Source organism: Trachypithecus francoisi, unplaced genomic scaffold (genome assembly GCF_009764315.1).
Source record: "Trachypithecus francoisi isolate TF-2019V2 unplaced genomic scaffold, Tfra_2.0 Lachesis_group17, whole genome shotgun sequence".
Classification (NCBI taxonomy): domain Eukaryota; kingdom Metazoa; phylum Chordata; class Mammalia; order Primates; family Cercopithecidae; genus Trachypithecus; species Trachypithecus francoisi.
Window position 1 is genome coordinate 20,569,728 of NW_022681462.1, and position 21,135 is coordinate 20,590,862.

At 48.2% G+C, this 21,135-nt stretch overlaps 1 pseudogene; it reads right to left on the reverse strand.

The window, feature by feature from the left end:
* Nucleotides 1-11,307: 11,307 nt before the first annotated feature.
* On the reverse strand, nt 11,308-12,193 carry LOC117062939 (annotated as a pseudogene).
* Nucleotides 12,194-21,135: the final 8,942 nt, after the last annotated feature.

Below are 21,135 nucleotides of genomic sequence, written 5' to 3' on the forward strand. Positions count from 1 at the left end.
TTAATTGAGACAGGGTCTCGCTCTGTCGCGCAGGCTGGAGCACAGTGGCGCTCAGCTCACTGCAATCTCCACCTCCGGGTTTCAAGTGATCCTTCCACCTCAGCCTCCCGAATAGCTGGGACTACAGGCGCGCCGCCACCACTGCCTAGCTAATTTTTATACCTTTGGTAGAGATGAGGTTTCGCCATGTTGCCCACGCTGGTCTCTAGCTCCTGAACTCAAACAATCCTCCCGCCACAGCCTCCCAAAGTGCTGTAATTACAGGCGTGTGAGCCACCACGCCCGGCCGCTTAGCATAATCTTTTCACGTATGAGAACTTCATTTCTTTTATTGTATTTGTGGTAATATGTACATAACATAAAACTTATTTTAACCAATTGTTTCAGTGTACAGTTTAGTGGCACTAAATGTAGTCACATGGTTGTGCACTCACCACCATCATCCATCTCTAGAACTCTTCCATCATCCTAAACTGAAACTCTGTACCCATGAAACAACTCCTCCCTCATTCCCCTCTACCCAGCTCCTGGCAACCACCAGTCTACTTTCTGTCCCTGTGCACTTGGGAGCATCACCTTTCTGGGACATCTGCAATGGTTCTCTGGAGGATTGTGTCTCCCCTTTTTAAAAAATTTATTTTCTTTTTTTCTTTTCCTTTTTTTTTTTTGGTAGAGAAGGGGTCTCACTTCATTGCCCAGGCTGATGTCCAACTTCTGGGCTCAAGCAATCTGCCTGCCTTGGCTTCCCAAAGTGTTGGGATTATAAGCTTGAGCCACTGTGCCCCGCCTGTGGTCTCATTTTGGAGGGCAAGAGGCATAGAGATAGCCATAACCTGGAGAATATTGAGATGTGAACAACAAGGATGACAAAATTTGGTCCTATGAGAAATCATCTGTGAGGAAGAGGGGAGGAAACTGAGCATGTTCAAGGCAGTGAGGTCCTGGGATGATCTCAATTCACCTAAGAAAACCAAAACCAGGAAGCAAAGAGATTTCAGTTAATCAACAGATTTGAAAGGAGCAAGCCTTGTGACATAACTGGAGAAGAGAAGACTCAGGCGATCACACAGACTGTCTTCACCCAAGTGAAGGATGATTATGTAGGAAAGTGGATAGAAGATGCTGTCGGCTGGGCGCGGTGGCTCAAGCCTGTAATCCCAGCACTTTGGGAGGCCGAGACGGGCAGATCACGAGGTCAGGAGATCGAGACCATCCTGGCTAACACGGTGAAACGCCGTCTCTACTAAAAATACAAAAACTAGCCGGGGAAGGTGGCGGGCGCCTGTAGTCCCAGCTACTCGGGAGCCTGAGGCAGGAGAATGGCGTAAACCCGGGAGGCGGAGCTTGCAGTGAGCTGAGATCCAGCCACTGCACTCCACTCCGGGCAACAGAGCGAGACTCCGCCTCAAAAAAAAAAAAAAAAAAAAAAAAAAAAAAAAAAGAAGATGCTGTCAATAGAAATATAAAAGGAACCATGTTAAAAAAAATTCAGTAGCCACTTTTTTTTTTTTTTTTTTGAGACAGAGTCTTGCTCTGTTGCCCAGGCTGGCGTGCAGTGGTGTAATCTTGGCTCACTGCAACCTCCTGGGTTGAAGCGACTCTCCTGCCTCAGCCTTCCAGGTAGCTGGGATTACAGGCACACCACCATGCCGGACTAATTTTTGTATTTTTAGTACAGACAGGGTTTCACCGTGTTGGTCAGGATGGTCTCGAACTCCTGATCTCAGGTGATATGCCTGCCTCAGCCTCCCAAAGCGCTAGGATTACAGGCGTTAAGCCACCACACCTGGCCAATATTTATTTATTTATTTAGAGACGGAGTCTCGCTCTGTCTCCTAGGCTGGAGTGCAGTGGCACAATCTCAGCTCACTGCAAGCTCCGCCTCCCGGGTTCACGCCATTCTCCTGCCTCAGCCTCCCGAGTAGCTGGAACTACAGGCGCCTGCCACCATGCCCGGCTAATTTTCTTTTTTTTTTTTTTGTATTTTTAGTAGAGACTGGGTTTCACCATGTTGGCCAGGATGGTCTCAATCTCCTGACCTCGTGATCTGCCCGCCTTGGCCTCCCAGAGTGCTGGGATTACAGGCATGAGCCACCGTGCCCGGCCCCCAATTTTTAAATTAATAATGAGAGGCTGGGCATGGTGGCACACACCTGTGGTTCCAGCTACTCAGCAGGCTGAGGTGGGAGGATCGTTTGAGCCCAGGAAGTTGAGGCTGCAGTGAGCTGTGTTCACACTACTGCACTCCAGCCTAGGCGACAAAGCAAGACCCTGTTGGAAAAAAAAGTTTAATAATAAGATATCTCACATTCTTATTTTTACATTTGGTCTCTGAAATAAGGCTGGCTACATTTCAAGTGCTCTATAGCTACCTGTGGCCACTGTATTGGACAGTGCAGGGTTAGAAACTGGACTTAAGAGTCAGGGCTGGGTTCAAGCCCCACGTTCCATCCCTTACTAGGCTGTGTGACTAGACACATTACTTAGCCTCTCCTATTTCTGTTTCTTCATCTATAAAATGATACTAAAAATAGTACCTACTTTATAGGGTAATTTTGTGAATTAATGGCACATGAAGCATATGGTGCATGTTCAGTAAATGTTGGCGATTATTAGCAGTAAATTTGGTGGTTATTGAATTAGTGATATTGCAGTATCACTGTTAGGGTGACCTCCATTCTCATCAGATGATGTGGCTTGGGGCTATTCCAAAGGGGCAAGGTTAAAAAACAATAGGCAAACCAGGAAAACCTATTTGCAACACATATGAAAACAAAATGTTGTTATTCTTGCTATGTAGGAAGTGCTTGCAAATAAATAAGAAAATGAATACCAATAGAAAATTCAAAAGAAATAAACATCTGAAGTGATTTTTTTTTTAAAGCAAGACCCACTTTAAATAGGTTCAACTCTCCTTGGAATCAGACATAAAAATAAACAAAAGACATTTTTTGTTGTTGTTAACAGATCAGCAGCCAGAATTTGGTGACACCTAATATTGAAAAAAGTGTGGGGAGATCCCTTCTCTTTTTAAATCAAGATTTCCTGAAGTTTCCATTGTTAGATCTGACCACAGACTATCTGGAGAAAAGAGCTGAGTTCTTGGTTCAAGGAGGAACTAGCCAGAGCCTTTTCTACCCACTTTTTCCCTTGTCCAGATAAAGCTCAACAGCCAACAAACCTCTCCTAGCAAGTTGACTTTTTCCTTGTCATGTGTGCAGACTCTGCACATTAGCTTTGCTAATAGTCCTTTACCACAGGTGTTGACATTTCATGTAGCTTGAAATAGCCCCCAGCATTGTTCTACATTTGGACAGGGCTGACATACTCAAGCCACAATACCCCCAGAATATTCTTAGACTTCTAGCTACCTCCGTCAGGAATGTTTTATCGGCCAGCAGGATTGGCTACATAATTTTCGGGACCCAGGGGAAAATGAAAATATGGGCCCCTTTCTCATAAAAGGAGGAAAAAAGCTCTTTTTTTCTGCAGTCTCTCTCTCAACCTGTCATGATGTTTTCATTTGCTGTTTATTGTTGCACTCTCTCAGACATAGAGATACTTCAGAGGTCGGTGCAGGCCCTCACAGATGCCCAGGACTCTGCCGCAAGGCAGCATGCATTTTCCAGTCAGGGAAAACTTTTTTTTTTTTTTTGAGACAGTCTTGCACTGTTGCCCAGGCTGGAGTGCCGTGGCACAATCTCAGCTCACTGCAAGCTCCACGTCCCGGGTTCACGCCATTCTCCTGCCTCAGCCTCCTGAGTAGCTGGGACTACACGCGCCCACCACCACGCCTGGCTAATTTTTTTGTATTTTTAGTACGACAGGGTTTCACCGTGTTAGCCAGGATGGTCTCAATCTCCTGACCTCGTGATCTGCCCGCCTCGGCCTCCCAAAGTGCTGGGATTACAGGTGTGAGCCACCGCGCCCAGCCCTATTTTAACCAATTGTTTAAGTGTACAGTTTAGTGGCACTAAATATAGTCACATGGTTGTGCAGTCACCACCATCATCCATCTCTAGAACTCTTCCATCATCCTAAACTGAAACTCTGTACACATGAAACAACTCCTCCCTCATCCCCTTCTACCCAGCTCCTGGCAACCACCAGTCTACTTTCTGTCCCTGTGCACTTGGGAGCGTCACCTTTCTGGGAAAATGCGATGGTTCTCTGGAGGATTGTGTCTCCCCTTTTTTTAAAAATTATTTTCAGGCTGGGCGTGGTGGCCTGAAAAATATATATAAATATATATATATATATATTTTTTCTTTTATTTCTTTCTTTCTTTTCTTTTCTTTTCTTTTTTTCTTTTTTTGGTAGAGAAGGGGTCTCACTTCATTGCCCAGGCTGATGTCCAACTTCTGGGCTCAAGCAATCTGCCTGCCTTGGCTTCCCAAAGTGTTGGGATTATAAGCGTGAGCCACTGTGCCCCGCCTGTGGTCTCATTTTGGAGGGCAAGAGGCATAGAGATAGCCATAACCTGGAGAATATTGAGATGTGGACAACAAGGATGACAAAATTTGGTCCTATGAGAAATCATCTGTGAGGAAGAGAGGAGGAACTGAGCATGTTCAAGGCAGTGAGGTCCTGGGATGATCTCAATTCAGGAGGTTTACTTTATCAACAGATTTGAAAGGAGCAAGCAGGCTAGGTGTGGTGGCTCACGCCTGTAATCCCAGTACTTTGGGAGGCTGAGGAGGGCAGATCACAGGTCAAGAGATTGAGACCATCCTGGCCAACATGGTGAAACCCTGTGTCTACCAAAAATACAAAAATTAGCTGGGCGTGGTGGTGCATGCCTGTAGTACCAGCTACTCAGGAGACTGAGGTAGGAGAATTGCATGAACCTGGGAGGCAGAGGATGCAGTGAGCCGAGATTGCGCCACTGCACTCCAGCCTGGTGACAGAGCGAGACTCCGTCTGAAAACAACTATAAAATAAAATAAAAAATAAAAGGCGGCCGGGCGCGGTGGCTCAAGCCTGTAATCCCAGCACTTTGGGAGGCCGAGACAGGCGGATCACGAGGTCAGGAGATCGAGACCATCCTGGCTAACACGGTGAAACCCCCGTCTCTACTAAAACAATAAAAAACTAGCCGGGTGAGGTGGCGGGCGCCTATGGTCCCAGCTACTCGGGAGGCTGAGGCAGGAGAATGGCGTAAACCCGGGAGGCGGAGCTTGCAGTGAGCTGAGATCCGGCCACTGCACTCCAGCCTGGGCAACAGAGCGAGACTCCGTCTCAAAAAAAATAATAATAATAATAAATAAATAAATAAATAAAAGGCGTAGGCCAGGCACAGTGGCTCACACCTATAATCCCAGCACTTTGGGAGGCCAAGGCAGGTAGATCACGAGGTCAGGAGATCGAGACCATCCTGGCGAGCATGGTGAAACCCCGTCTCTACTGAAAATACAAAAAAATTAGCCAGGCGTGGTGGCGGGCGCCTGTAGTCCCAGCTTCTAGGGAGGCTGAGGCAGGAGAATGGCGTAAACCCGGGAGGCGGAGCTTGCAGTGAGCCGAGATTGTGCCACTGCACTCCAGCCTGGGCAACAGTGCCAGACTCCATCTCAAAAAATAATAATAACAATAATAAATTAATTAATTAAAAAAAGGCACAAGCAGTGTGACATAACTGGAGAGGAGAAGACTCAGGTGATCACAGAGACTGTCTTCACCCAAGTGAAGGATGGTTATGTAGGAAAGTGGATAGAAGATGCTGTCAATAGAAATATAAAGTGAATCATGTTAACAATTTGTCAGGAGCCACATTTTTTTTTTTTTTTTTGAGACGGAGTCTTTCTCTGTTGTCCAGGCTGGAGTGCAGTGGCATGATCACGCCTCACTGCAACCTCCACCTCCTGGCAAAACCCCCTCTCTGCTAAAAATACAAAAATTAGCCAGGTGTGGTGTTGCACACCTGTAATCCCAGCTAGTCGAGAGGCTGAGGTAGGGGAATCACTTGAACCCGGAGGGTGGAGGTTGCAGTGAGCCGAGATTGCATCACTGCACTCCAGCCTGGGTGACAGAGCAAGACTGTCTCAAAAAACAATCAAACACTTTTTTTTTAGAGTCAGGGTCTTGCTCTTTCACCCAGACTGGAGTGCAGTAGTGGTCTCAAGAGATCCTCCTGCCTCAGCCTCCCAAGTAGCTGGGATTATAGGCATGTGCCACGTTGCCTGGCTAATTTTTTTATTTTTACTTTTGAAGAGGTAGGGTCCTGCTCGGTTGCTCAGTCTGGTCTTGAATTCCTGTCTCCAGCAGTCCTTCTTGGGACCCTGGCCTCCCAAAGCATGGGGATTACAGGCATGAGCCAGGGCTCCTGATCAGTATTCTCTTTTTCAAGAATAAATTTGAGTATGTTTCATTGCAAGGTGTATTGTTTTCACTGAGCACCTAGGATTTCTCAAGTTCTTTGTATATGAGTCTTTCACAGCAATGTTAAGGGACAGGTGAAATAAACATAAAATAATTCCTGGCCAGGCGTGGTGGCTCATGCCTGTAATCCCAACACTTTGAGGGGCCGGGGCGGGTGGATCGCCTGAGGTCAGCAGTTCCAGACCAGCCTAACCAACATGGCAAAATCCTGTCTCTACTAAAAATACAAAATTAGCCAGGCATGGTGGCACATGCCTGTACTCCCAGCTACTCGGGAGGCTGAGGCTGGAGAATCGCTTGAACCCAGGAGGCGGTAAGCTGAGATCGCGCTATTGCACTCCAGCCTGGGCAACAAGAGCAAAACTCTGTCTCAAACAAACAAAAAATTCCTCTTTACAGAGGAGGCAATTAAGACTCATTGTCAATCATCTAGTAGGCGTCGGGACTGGGGTTTGAAAGCACATGTCTCTAAAGTCCATGCTTTTATTTGTAATGCCAAAAGACTGGAAACACCTAAACACCCCTCTATGGGAACCAGTTAAATTACAGTACATCCACACAATGTAATACTCTGCAGCCACAAAGACAGATAAAAATGAGGATATTGTCATATACCGATAAGGAAATGACACCAAGATAGAGTGTTAAAGTGGGGGAAAAACCCAACAAACGTGTAGAACGTGTACAGACTGGCACTATTTATGTTAAAATGGAGTAAGGAAGGGTATAGATTTGTTTTAGCTTGTATGTGCAGAAAAACAATGTTAGAAGGATATTTATTTATTTATTTATTTATTTTTGAGACGGAGTCTGGCTCTGTCTCCCAGGCTGGAGTGCAGCGGCCGGATCTCAGCTCACTACAAGCTCCGCCTCCTGGGTTTACACCATTCTCCTGCCTCAGCCTCCAGAGTAGCTGGGACTACAGGCGCCCGCCACCTCGCCCGGCTAGTTTTTTGTATTTTTAGTAGAGACGGGGTTTCACCGTGTTAGCCAGGATGGTCTCGATCTCCTGACCTCGTGATCCACCCGTCTCGGCCTCCCAAAGTGCTGGGATTACAGGCTTGAGCCACCGCGCCCGGCCTAGAAGGATAAATAAAAACCTTATAACAGGGTTTTCTATTTAGGGTAGGGGAACTGGGCATTTGGGGGACAGGGACAGGAGACATGTACATCTTTTCATTTTTTTTTTAAGTTTTGAACCATATAAACTACCTGTTCAAAAAAGCAAATGCATATAAACATTTTTTAAGCAACATGACATTAAACAAAGCTGCTGTCCCTTCCTTCCACTGTACCATGTGCCTTAGACATCTTCGGAGGGCAGTCTGTCCCCTTTTCCAATGAGTTGCACAGGGCAGCAGGCCTCGGGACACCCTGGCAGCTCTAAGGATGGCTTCAGCACAGACTGGGGAAGGGAGCCCTGCCAGCAGGCAGCGCCAGGCCAAGTGTACCCTCTTTCCTTATCCCTGACTTAGAGAAACAAAACCAATAGGCAAATCCACTCGTCGGCATTTCTGAATCCAGTTGTTAACCAATCCTCTTCCTGCCCTTTACTCTCCTTTTCTTCCTTTTTCCAGAGAATCCTGGAAAGCTCTGCAGCTACTCTGCAAAGTGCTTTACTAGCTCTGGCTGCCTCGTTGTTTTCCTTCTCTCTCATTTGGCCTGTGTCATCCTCTCAGGCAAGTACTGCAGTCAGACTTCCTGCCAGCTTGCCTGCTGGGTTCATCTGTCTTTAAAAAAAAAACAAAAACAAAAAACAAACAAACAAAAAACCCTGTATTTTCATAGAATTACAAACCTCAAATTTGAAGTTATTTTGTCCGAGCCTCCACCCGGAGCAGAAGAACCCAGTTGTAAAATTTAGCAGAGTAAACCTATTTGGTTTTAAAGCCCAATTCTGTGGTTTCACTTTGTCCATCCAATCAACTTGGAGTGACAGCTCTCATAAAATATTTGCTGTTGTGAAGAATCCCACGGGGCAGGTCTGTTTGTGTGTGGAGTCTAGTGGTGCAGTGAGCACCAGTAAATTTCCATTCAGTAATTCAGTGACTTGTTAATCAACACCCAATATGTACCCATCACTGTCTGAGGCCCTGTGCTCCAGACAGAAACAAACACCGAGACTCAGCCTCTGCCCTTAAATCTCTAACAGCCGTGTTAGGATACCTTCAGGTCATCAAGCCAGGTCATTAGTGCCTGGTCTAATTTGTTTTGTTTTTAAAAAGCCATTTGCAAGGTATCAATTATATCACTGTGTTGTGGACATTTTCATGGTGAGTTATGGGTCGGAAATATGATTTATGGGAATGGGTTTTTTTCTCTTTTTTTTAAGGTTTTGGGGAAATAGCTTTTATACTGCAAAGATAATGGCCAAAGTTCAAACTCCAGGTAATGTAATTCATATAACATTAATGAGCCTTTCAGGGTATTAATTTTGTCATAACAGTGTCACAGCTTTCAGCTTTCATTAGCTAGAATTCCTTGGCTAATGTGCAGGAAATTTGAGATGTCTGCCAGGTGTGTTCAGTGAAAGATTTTGCTCAAATCAAATGTGAGTCTAAAAGCAAGTCATTTTGAGAGACACTGAGCTTGGCAGAGATTCAGGTGTCTAGAACCATACCATATACTCCCCAGAGAATGCTGGGCCAGAACATGTCTTCCCTTGAGCGTTGTTCAATTCACTAGGCACACGGAGCAGAAGACTCTGTGGAGGCAGCATGCTCACTCCCCATTACACACGCACAGCATTACCAGGAACCATACCTCGACATTCATTCCTTGCTGGCTTATTCTCAAAGGAAAACCCCAACCAGAAGATAATGAACACCACAGACTGTTGGAAGCAGCAAGAAGCTACTGCACATTTGTGGCTCCCACACATCCACCCAAAACACACCAGCAGGAAGAAAGAGCAATATATTATTCAGGTTTCCTGTCAGGACATCCTGGCTTGAAACACAGGTCTGCCACTTAAAAATGTAAGATAACCCGCAGATGGGAAACTGCTACATTTTGTCCTTGGGAATCTCAGAAAACTGTCAGCTTATAAAATAGAGTTCAAAAGCAAGTAGAAAATCACCCATTCCCATTAATGATGGGGAGTTTTTCTTCCAGGCAAAGAGAATCGCAGGAACATGGAGGCATGAACTGACTCAAGGTATCTGGGGTGGGGAAGGCCCCATGCAGTTTCTGGGTAGACTGGGTCTTGTCTCAGACCAACAACCTTGGTCCAAATTTGTCATAAGGACGTGACAAACTCAGTGTACAAGCATTACCACATAACTAGTAGGCCCTATTTTGTTGGTGACTGAAGATTGCTTTTAAATTCCCCAGTGCCCATAGACCCTGCACGCCTCACCATCTGCCACTGAACAGTGTAAGGTGTAAGCAGATCAGTTCAGCAGAACAGTATAAGGCTATACTTTGTTTTTGTTTTTTTGTTTTTTTTTTTTTTTTTTTTTTGAGACGGAGTCTCGCTCTGTTGCCCGGGCTGGAGTGCAGTGGCCGGATCTCAGCTCACTGCAAGCTCTGCCTCCCAGGTTTACCGCCATTCTCCTGCCTCAGCCTCCGAGTAGCTGGGACTACAGGCGCCCGCCACCTCGCCCGGCTAGTTTTTTGTATTTTTTAGTAGAGACGGGGTTTCACAGTGTTAGCCAGGATGGTCTCGATCTCCTGACCTCGTGATCCGCCCGTCTCGGCCTCCCAAAGTGCTGGGATTACAGGCTTGAGCCACCGCGCCCGGCCCCAAGGCTATACTTTGAACAGTAGTTGTCTCCTTGCGGAAACCCTACAATGAAGGGGAATCCATTAAAAGGAGGGTATAGGCTAGATCTCTGTTCTCCAGGCTTGTCATGGCAAGCTCAGGATTAGAGAGACCACCCATCCATTCATTAATGCATTTATTCACTCATTCAATAGACATCTATAGAGCACTTTTTTTTTAGACGGAGTCTTTCAGTCGCCCAGGCTGGAATGCAGTAGCGTGATCTTGGCTCACTGCAACTTCCATCTCTTGGGTTAAAGCATCTGCCTCAGCCTCCTGAGCAGCTGGGACTACAGGCATGAGCTACCACGTCTGGCTAATTTTTTAAATATTTTTAGTAGACATGGGGTTTTACCATGTTGGTGAGCCTGGTCTTGAACTCCTGACCTCAAATGATCCGCCCACTTCGCCTCCCAAAGTGCTGGGATTACGGAAATGAGCCACCACATCCGGCCTTTTAATTTTTAATTAAAATAACCATATTAGAAGCATTCAGAATGTCACAATGTCAACAAAACAGCTGCAACTTTTTTTTTTGTTTTGCGATTACAGAGTGGTATTCAGTTAACAAAACAATTACTTTGTATAAGCTGCATCAGAGACAACTGAAGATGAAAAAAACTACCATCCCCATATATAACTAATTTGTGCTGTGTACCAACAAGAACCTGCTTTAAATTTCCATGCCAATTTACAGCCCCCATACTGTACAAGGCAAGGTTAGTGGCTACTGAAAATACCACCAGGATAGGGCTATCTAAAGATGCATTTGGTAGTGTTAACTATACAAAAAAAGACACTGTACAGTTTTTTTTTTTTTTTTTTTTTTTTTTTTTTGAGACGGAGTCTCGCTCTGTCACCCGGGCTGGAGTGCAGTGGCCGGATCTCAGCTCACTGCAAGCTCCGCCTCCCAGTTTACGCCATTCTCCTGCCTCAGCCTCCCGAGTAGCTGGGACTACAGGCGCCAGCCACCTCGCCCGGCTAGCTTTTTGTATTTTTTAGTAGAGACGGGGTTTCACCGTGTTAGCCAGGGTGGTCTCAAACTCCTGACCTCGTGATCCGCCCGTCTCGGCCTCCCAAAGTGCTGGATTACAGGCTTGAGCCACCGCGCCCGGCGACACTGTACAGTTTAAAAACAAATCTTACATAGCCTTACATTTTAATTTTTTTCTTTAAAAGGAGTGAGTTGTGTACAGGGGGGGTTAAATGCTTCAAAGACAAGAAAAAAAAAACTGCGCTAGAACCAACTTATTCATCATCATCATCTTCTTCATCTTCATCTTCCTCCTCCTCATCCTCTTCATCTTCCTCCTCTTCCTTCTTTTTCTTGCTTTTTTCGGCCTTGACAACTCCCTTTTTTGCTGTATCAGGCTTCCTTTAGCTCGATATGCAGCAATATCCTTTTCATATTTTTCCTTCAGCTTCGCAGCCTTCTTTTCATAAGGCTGCTTGTCATCTGCAGCAGTGCTATTCCACATCTCTCCCAGTTTCTTCGCAACATCACCAATGGACAGGCCAGGATGTTCTCCTTTGATTTTTGGGCCACACTCAGAGCAGAACAGGAAGAGGCCAAAGAAGGCCTCTTGGGCACATTGGGATCCTTGAACTTCTTTTTTGTCTCCCCTTTGGGAGCGATATAGGTTTTCATTTCTCTTTCATAATGGGCCTTGTTCGCCTTTGCCATATCTTCAAATTTTCCTTTCTCTTTAGCAGACATGGTCTTCCACCTCTCTGAGCACTTCTCAGAAAACTCCGAGAAGTTGACTGAAGCACCTAGGTGGTGCTTCTTATGCTCCTCCCGACAAGTTTGCACAAAAAATGCATATGATGACATTTTGCCTCTTAGCTTCTTAGGATCTCTTTGCCCAACTTTAGTTATTTTTCCTCAGTGAGGCACAGAGTCGCCCAGTGCCTGTCCGGTTCTCACTTGCCCCAGCGCTGTCTCTATGGAGCTCAATGTACTGCAATGGCTGTTAGAGCCTATTTATTTTTTTTTGAGACACGGTCTTGCTCTGTCACTGGAGGCTGGAGTGCAGTGGTGCAATCACAGTTCACTCCAGTCTCAACCTCCTGGGCTCAAGCAATCCTCCCTCCTCAGCCTCCCAAGTAACTAGTACTACCGGTGTGTGCCACCATGCCCAACTAAGTTTTGTATGTTTTGTAGAGACAGGGTCTGATGTTACTCAGGGTAGTCTCAAACTCCTAGGCTCAACCAATTCTCCAGCTTTAGCTTTCCAATGTGCTGGAATAACAGGTACTGTTATTCCAAGTAACTGGTACTACTGGTATGCGCCACCATGCCCAGCTAATTTTTGTATTTTTCTGTAGAGACAGGGTCTTACTATGTTACCCAGGCTATTCTTGAACTCCTAGGCTCAACCAGTCCTCCAGCTTTGGCCTTCCAAAGTGTTGGAATAACAGGCGTGAGACACTGCACCCGGCCAGTGCAAATTCTTGGGAGCCTGCTGTCTCTCTTAGCTAGGTTACAATGGATACTATCTGTTAACACTAGTATTCCTACTGTCCCATATTCGATCTTTACTCCTCAACCTCAAACTTTTATTTCCTTCTGCTATTCTATCCCATGATTCTCATAAACCATCAAAATGTCTTCAGAATGCCAAATTTTTGTGTGTTCCGATTTCATCTCTGGCATGATAAACTTTATAGCTCTGAAACTCTTGGTTCAAAAAATAGTGCTGTGGAGAGCTAGGTGGTCAGCCTGAGACCTCAACTTGTAGTCCCTCCAGAGTCATACCTGTATCTGTGAACAGGGAATCTCCTGAGGAAACACACGTGGTCTCCACAGATTCCACAGCCACACCATCTCATGACCTGGCTTCCTCCCCTCCCCCTTGCCCAGCCTTCACCCGCTGGGCAGGAAAAGGAGCCGAGAAAGTGAGTCTTCAGCTCCTTCCTCTTCTGTACTTAGATCTATCACATCTCACCACATCAGCACTGTTATTTTCTTAGAACTATATAGTGTTTGGCCGGGCACGGTGGCTCAAGCCTGTAATCCCAGCACTTTGGGAGGCCAAGACGGGCGGATCACGAGGTCAGGAGATCGAGACCATCCTGGCTAACGGTGGAACCTCGTCTCTACTAAAAACTACAAAAAACTAGCCGGGCGAGGTGGCGGTGCCTGTAGTCCCAGCTACCCGGGAGGCTGAGGCAGAATGGCGTGAACCCGGGAGGCGGAGCTTGCAGTGAGCTGAGATCCGGCCACAGCACTCCAGCCTGGGTGACAGAGTGAGACTCCGTCTCAAAAAAAAGAAAAGAAAAAAGAAAAAGAACTATATAGTGTTTATATTTGGGGTCTAGGATAAAATTCCATTTTGCTCTATCATTGCAACTGGCTTTTCTGGCTTTCAGAGAAAATACTTCCTTTGGAGATCTTGGCTTATTTTTCCCCAGGGAGTGAGTCATATTCACAAACATGCTTTATCTCCTGGGACACAACCTGGTCAGCTAGCTACCCCAACTCACAGAAAATGATCACAAAGATTTTGTGTCCCTTTTACCTTTTTTTTTTTTTTTTGAGACGGAGTTTCGCTCTTGTGGCCCCGGCTGGAGTGCAATGGCACGATCTCGGGTCACAACAACCTCCACCTCCACCTCCCGGGTTCAAACAATTCTCTTGCCTCAGCCTACTGAGTAGCTGGAATTACAGGCACCTGCCATCATGCCTGGCTAAGTTTTGTATTTTTAGTAGAGACGGGGTTTCACCATGTTGGCCAGGTTGGTCTCGAACTCCTGACTTAAGGTGATCCGCCTGCTTTTCAGCCTCCCAAAGTGCTGGAATTACAGGCGTGAGCCATCGCACCCGGCCCCCTTTTACCTTTATATCACTCACTTCCACAAAATTTATTTAAAATTTAGAGGAAAACCTCTGTACTTCCTCCCGCCTCCCACCCCTTGTTTTAATTTTCTTTTTTTTTTTTTTTTGAGACAGACTCTTGCTCTGTCACCAGGCTGGAGTGTAGTGGCACGATCTCAACTCACTACAACCTCCGCTGCCCGGGTTCATGCGATTCCCCTGCCTCAGCCTCCCAAGTCACTGGGATTACAGGAACGCATCACTACCCCCAGCTAATTTTTTGTATTTTAGTAGAGACGGGGTTTCACCATGTTGGCCAGGTTGGTCTCGAACTCCTGACTTAAGGTGATCCGCCTGCTTTTCAGCCTCCCAAAGTGCTGGATTACAGGCGTGAGCCATCGCACCCGGCCCCCTTTTACCTTTATATCACTCACTTCCACAAAATTTATTTAAAATTTAGAGGAAAACCTCTGTACTTCCTCCCGCCTCCCACCCCTTGTTTTAATTTTCTTTTTTTTTTTTTTTGAGACAGACTCTTGCTCTGTCACCAGGCTGGAGTGTAGTGGCACGATCTCAACTCACTACAACCTCCGCTGCCCGGGTTCATGCGATTCCCCTGCCTCAGCCTCCCAAGTCACTGGGATTACAGGAACGCATCACTACCCCCAGCTAATTTTTTGTATTTTAGTAGAGACGGGGTTTCACCATGTTGGCCAAGATGGTCTAGATCTCCTGACCTCGTGATCCACCCGCCTCGGCCTCCCAAAGTGCTGGGATTACAGGTGTGAGCCACCATGCCCGGTGCGCTTGTTTTAATTTTCTCCATAGCACTTGTCACTATTGACATACTAGATAGCTTATTCATTTGTTGATCATTCATTCATTGTTTGTCTCTCTCTCTTTCCTCATGGGAACGTAAACTTCTGGCCAGACATGGTGGCTCACATCTGTAATCCCAGCACTTTTGGAGGCCGAGGCTGGCAGATCACTCGAGGTCAGGGGTTCGAGAACAGCCTCCGGCTAACATGGTGAAACCTCATCTCTACTAAAAATACAAAAAAAATTAGCCAGGCATGGTGGTGCATGTCTGAAGGTTGCAGTGAGCTGAGATTGCACCACTACACTCAAGCCTAGGTGACAGCGCCAGACTCTGTCTCAAAAAAAAAAAAAGATAAACTTTTTGAGGGCAGGGCTTTTGTTTGTTTTGTATACTGCTGTATTCCCAGGCCCAGCTCAGTGCCTGGCACATAAAAGATACTCAATAAAGGTTGAACAAATAAATTGGTGAATAAATAGTTGATTTTTCCTTCCTTGTCTCTGAGGCCTACCACTTCCCTCTCCTGCCACAACGTCTTTCCATTGTCTCAATTCCTAAGAGATCAGATGACCGTATCTTCTGTGTAGGCTCCAGAGGCGAGCCACCAAAACAATGGGTAGTTCCTCTCCATCTCCTGCATCTCCACCTACTGATAGCACAAACATTTTGCAAGTCCTACTCACCTCCTCTGTGGCACCATCCCTTAATCTCCCAGTGATCTCACCTTCTTCTGAACTCACAGCATCCAGTGCATGTATCATTCTTCTACAGTTTAGCACTTTCCGCCTTGTGCGGATAATATAATTCTCCTGAATGTGAGCAAAGCTGGCTTCCTGCACCAACCCTTTCCCCCCTTTCTAGCAGCTCCTCACTTCTTACCTTGCGGAATTTACACAAGTACCCAGATGTGGGACTTACACTTTCAGGCTGGCCCATTACGATAGGTGTCATCTCTCAAACACCTATTGAGAGAGTTCACACAATGTTGAGGGACATATAAATCAAATGCCAATTTACTGACTTACACTGAGGAATGACAGACATTCAAAATGGACTGGAATGCCTGAATTGGCCTGACTGGCTGATGTCCCCATGGGCTAAGGATTGCTTAGTAAAATACAGACTTAGAACAAAAGTAACTAACCTAAAGTCAGGTCTCACCTCTAGGGCAGGAGATCGTCTTTCGTGAAACAGCAGCAGCAGCCTGACCAAGGAACTCACTGAGCCCACCTCTTCTCCCCCTAGCCCTGGGCCCTGCCAGGGCTATACTTGGAAGTACAGGTACTTTCAAGGATGGCCAAACCCCTCCTGTTAAGTCTGCCAAACTGGTTTATAACCCAGTTGATTAGACTTCACCTAAATTACCACCACTTTCCAGCCCCTCTCCTTTTAGACTATAAGCTCCCAAGGGCCCATGCCTTGCAGGGCTGTCTGTTTTTTGAGGCAGAGTCTCGCTCTGTCGCCCAGGCTGGAGTGCAGTGGCACGATCTCGGCTCACTGCAAACTCTGCCTCCCAGGTTCACGCCATTCTCTTGCCTCAGCCTCCCCAGTAGCTGGCACTACAGGCGTCCACCACCACGCCTGGCTAATTTTTTGTATTTTCAGTAGAGACAGGGTTTCACCGTGTTAGCCAGGATGGTCTCAATCTCTTGACCTCGTGATCTGCCCGCCTCGGCCTCCCAAAGTGCTGGAATTACAGGTGTGAGCCACTGCGCCCGGCGCTTTTTTTTTTTTTTTTTTGTAAGACGGAGTCTCGCTCTGTCGCCCAGGCTGGAGTGCTGTGGCCGGATCTCAGCTCACTACAAGCTCCGCCTCCCAGGTTCACGCCATTCTCCTGCCTCAGCCTCCCCAGTAGTTGGGATTACAGGCGCCCGCCACCTTGCCCGGCTAGTTTTTTGTATTTTCTTAGTAGAGACGGGGTTTCACCGTGTTTGCCAGGATGGTCTCAATCTCCTGACCTCAAGGGGTCCACCCACCTTGGCCTCCCAAAGTGCTGGGATCACAGGCGTCAGCCACTGTGCCTGGCCAGCAGGTTTCAATAAGTATGTTGTGACACAAAGGGCCACTTTGTCAGCAAAGAAAGGAACAGAAAAACACTCCCCCCGCCTTTTTTTGTTTGTTTGTTTTGTTTTGTTTTAAGAGACAGGCTCTCTCTCTGTTGCCCAGGCTGGAGTGTGATCACAGCTCACTGTAGCCTTAATCTCCAGGGTTCAAGCTTTCCTCCCACCCTCAGCCTCCCAAGTAGCTAGGACTACCAAGCGTGCATTACCACGCTGGCTAGTGTTTTTGTTTTCTGTTTTCTTTTATAGAGATGGGGTTTCACCATGTTGCCCAGGCTGGTCTGGAACTCCTGGGTTCAAGGGATCCTCCCACCTCAGCCTCCCAAATTGCTGGGATTACAGGCATGAGCCACCTCCCCTGGCTTCACTCCCCATTTAAAGTGTCCCTGGGCCAGGCCACCACACCCAGCTAATGTTTTTATTTTTAGTAGAGACAGGGTTTCACCATGTTGGCCACGCTGGTCTCAAACTTCTGACCTCAAGTGATTTGCCCAGTTCAACCTACATCCACTCTCTTGATCTAAAACACTGAAGCTACCTGCCTTGTTCAAAGCCAAAAAGCATCTACCTACAAAGCCCTGGGTTTTTTGTTTGTTTGTTTTATTGGAGATGGAGTCTCACTCTGTTGCCCAGGCTGGAGTGCAATGGCGTGGTCTTGGCTCCTGACCTCGTGATCCGCCCACCTAGGTTTTGAAGGACAAATGCCTGCACCCTTATTTGTTTGCCTTCTCCTGGGAATTTCTCTATCCAATGCGGTAGGCAAGATTTTTTTTTTTTCTTTTTTGAGACGGAGTCTCCCTCTGTTGCCAGGCTGTAGTGCAGTGGCGCAATCTTGACTCACTGCAATCTCCGCCTCCCAGGTTCAAGCAATTCTCCTGCCTCAGCCTCCTGAGTAACTGGGACTACAGGCATGCGCCACCACGCCCAGCTGATTTTTGTATTTTTAGTAGAGACAGGGTTTCACCATGTTGGCCAGGATGGTCTGGATCTTGACCTCGTGATCCGCCCGCCTCGGCCTCCCAAATTGCTGGGATTACAGGCATGCAACACTGTGCCCGGCAACAAGATAATTTTAAAAGGACAGGGTACTTCTGCTTTTGTTGCCTTTCTCTTGTCTTTTGTGGTTCCACATACAAGACAGCAGTGTCTATGGGCTGTTAATCGCAACATAATGCAGACAACACAATTGTCTCTGGGGTCCGCTGAATCCAAATTACGCACGCACCACACTTCTGCCTTTTGCATTGCAGACTGGCAAGTGAGCAATGTTTTGTAGAAGCAGCAGGTGTGAGGAGAGGTGACTTCTGCCAGATGGTGCTAAAAAAAGGCCCAAGTCTGATACACAGGAGTCCTTCCATTAACCCATCCATGACCAAGGCAAAGTGTGTGCATGTGGGGTGAGGGGTGGGAGGAATTGCCCTGTCTTTGCCTTTTGGTCTTCTTCTGCCTCAAACACTATCCATCTGTCACCCAACCTGGTTTTGCCTTGTTATAAATGGCAGGGGTGGCCAAGAGAATGGGGTGACAGAGGGGGAAACCCACGGTGTTATATGCTTTCACCCATACCCTCCAAGATGGCCCTGAGCGTCTCACACCCTAGAGGTCTGACCAGGTACTGACGCTTTCTTGCCAAAGCCCTACAACTATCACCTCCCTACTGTGAAATGTGAGGTGAGTTATTTAAACCGGCGGAACCAGTTTCCTCATCTACATAGAAGGATGATGATTCCCCCTAGCTCACAGGACAGCTGTGGGAATCGAATGAGATCACTCATGTGAAAAGCCTAGCACAACCCCTGATACATGACACAAACACTTCAGGACTCATTCATGTTCCTCCTTCCAAGAGATGGCCTTGCACTTTCTACTCTGGTAGACCAGCCTCATATAAGCTCCTGGAGGCTGGCGTGTCCCCAGGGGTCAGGCCATCCCAGGAATGATGACTTGACCATAGCCATGTCATGAGGCACCAGATTCTGGGAAGGGGCAGCAAGAGGAGAAAGAAGTGAAGGGCGCCCCCAAGGTAGTGTGTGCCCTAGACAGGGCTCCCAGCCATAAGCACTTATGCAGGTGCAGGGGCACAGAGAAAATTCTGGTAACACTCCTCCTTCAATTCTGATCAGGTCCCAGGCTCAACTAATCAGTTCAGGGAAGGGCCCTTTGCCACCTTTTCCTAACGAAAGCCACTCGCGGGTGCGGAGCTCACACCTAGAAAAGGGAAACTTCTATTAACAGCCAGTACGCAAAACACACAAAGCCTTTTGTTTAAAGGACTACCCAGGCGTTAGTGCCCTTCCAGACCGGCTCTCGGGACTGGCGGGGAAGAAGGGGAAAATAAATTAGTGTATTTTGAAAAAACACCCACCATGTGCTAGGCAGAGACTAAGCGTGCGAAGCAAATCCCGCTGTACAAAGGGGAAAACCGCGGGGGGGAGAGCCTGAGCCGCGGGCTCCAGGCCACCAGTCGCAGGCAGGGGCGGCCCTCCCAGCGCGCGCCCTCCTCCTCCCCGACCTGGCTGGAGCTGCCCAGGGCGGGCGTAGACAAGGGAGCGGGAGGGCGACGGGATCCCCGGGAGGGCGACGGGATCCCAGGTAGGGCGGGACCTGGCTCCGGGCGCGACGACTCTTTAACCGCAGCGCCGCGCGGTCTCGAGCTCGGGGTGCGGCCCGACCCCACGTGCCCCAAGTCGTCCCCGCTGCCCTGGAGGACCTGCGGGCCCCGGTCCAGGCGTGGTCCCGCTCGCACTAGGGAACGGTCGCCCAGGGTGCCAGGAAGTCGGGGCCCGGCCAGCCGCCGACCGGCCGCACCCCTCCTCGCCGAGCTCGCGCGCCCGCCTAGTCAGCACTTTTCCCGCAGCGCAGACCCACGGTGGGTCACGAGGCGGGTGCGGCCCCATCAGCCCCTGCTAGACCAAGCATCGGCGCCACTCACCTCGCCCCTCCCAGTACCGCTGGTCTCCCCACCCCCCTTCTTCCCCTCCCCCTCTCCGTTCTCCTCCCCCTCCCCATCCCCCGGCTGGCCGCAGCGCGCCACGTCCCTGGCCCCGCCCCTGCGAGCCACGCGGGGAACCCCGGTGACGTCACCACCCTCCAGCGCTCGCATTCCCGCGCTCTCCAGAAAAGACGCGAAGGTGGTGACGTGTCCGGTGCGCCAGGGCGGCTGCGCAGGAGGCATTGCCAACTGAGCGTCCTGCGGCGCCGCCTGGTGGAAGCAAAGCGGCCGAGCCCCCGGAAGCGGCGGCGCGGGCGAGAGAACGTGACTTACGTCATCTGGCGGAGGCGAGGGGCGGCGGAGGCGAGGGGCGGCTGCCGCGTGACCAGCCGCAGCCCGGCGCGGTCGGCGCGTTTCTCTTTCTCTTCTGTTCTCAGTGGAGAGGGTGGAAGCTTGATTTCATGCCCTTTATTTTACTTTGATTGTTTTCAAACCTATCAAGGTAATATTGTTAATTATAGAAGACTTGGGGGAAAAGGGAAAAGATAGGTAGAAAATGATTCTTAGCACCCCCAAGCATCTTTAACCTTTCATTATGTTTACTTCCCGCCTTTTTCATGAAACAAAATTGTGGTCTGACTGTATACAGTGGTATTAACTACAAGGATTCCTAAGAAGGGATAAAAAGCACTTTTCAGCTTTAAGCCTAATTTACAGGACCAGGTAGAAGAGGAAAGGGTCAAACAATAGACAAAATGAGCGATTCCTCGACGGTATCTAATCACTATTCAAATCATCCAGAGGAGGAAATGGGGGCTCAGAGTCATGCCAAAGGCTGCGCATGAGAGAGTGGCAGACTGGGGTTTCAAACCCAGGCTCTAAGTTGGCAACCTGCAAGATGGTGGGAGTGGGGAAGACAGTGAAGAGTTGTGCAGGGGATTCACAGAGCTACAGAACCCACTCTGTACTTCTGGAACTGCTGAGTGGGGAACTAGTTATAAGGAATAAGGCTAGTGCCCCACCAGTTGGAGCAATTTCATGAGAGAGTGGCACAAAGCCCTGGCCACTAGTTGTTAAGTGCCACCCATTTCCAGTGCCACCCATCTCCAGCACGGCCCTCCCCATGAGTGACAGTGAAAGGTGGGAGGGACATTACCTGACTGTGTCAGGCATTGGACCTGCTACTCCAAGTGCAGCCTGCAGGCCAGCAGCATCCCTGCTGTCCAGCACTTTAGGCATCACTTGGAAGCTTGATGGAAATGCAGAATCCTGGGTCACACTCTTAAAACTTCTGAATCGGGCCACGTGCGATGCCTCACGCCTGTAATCCCAGCACTTTGGGAGGCCAAGGCAGGTGGATCATCTGAGGTC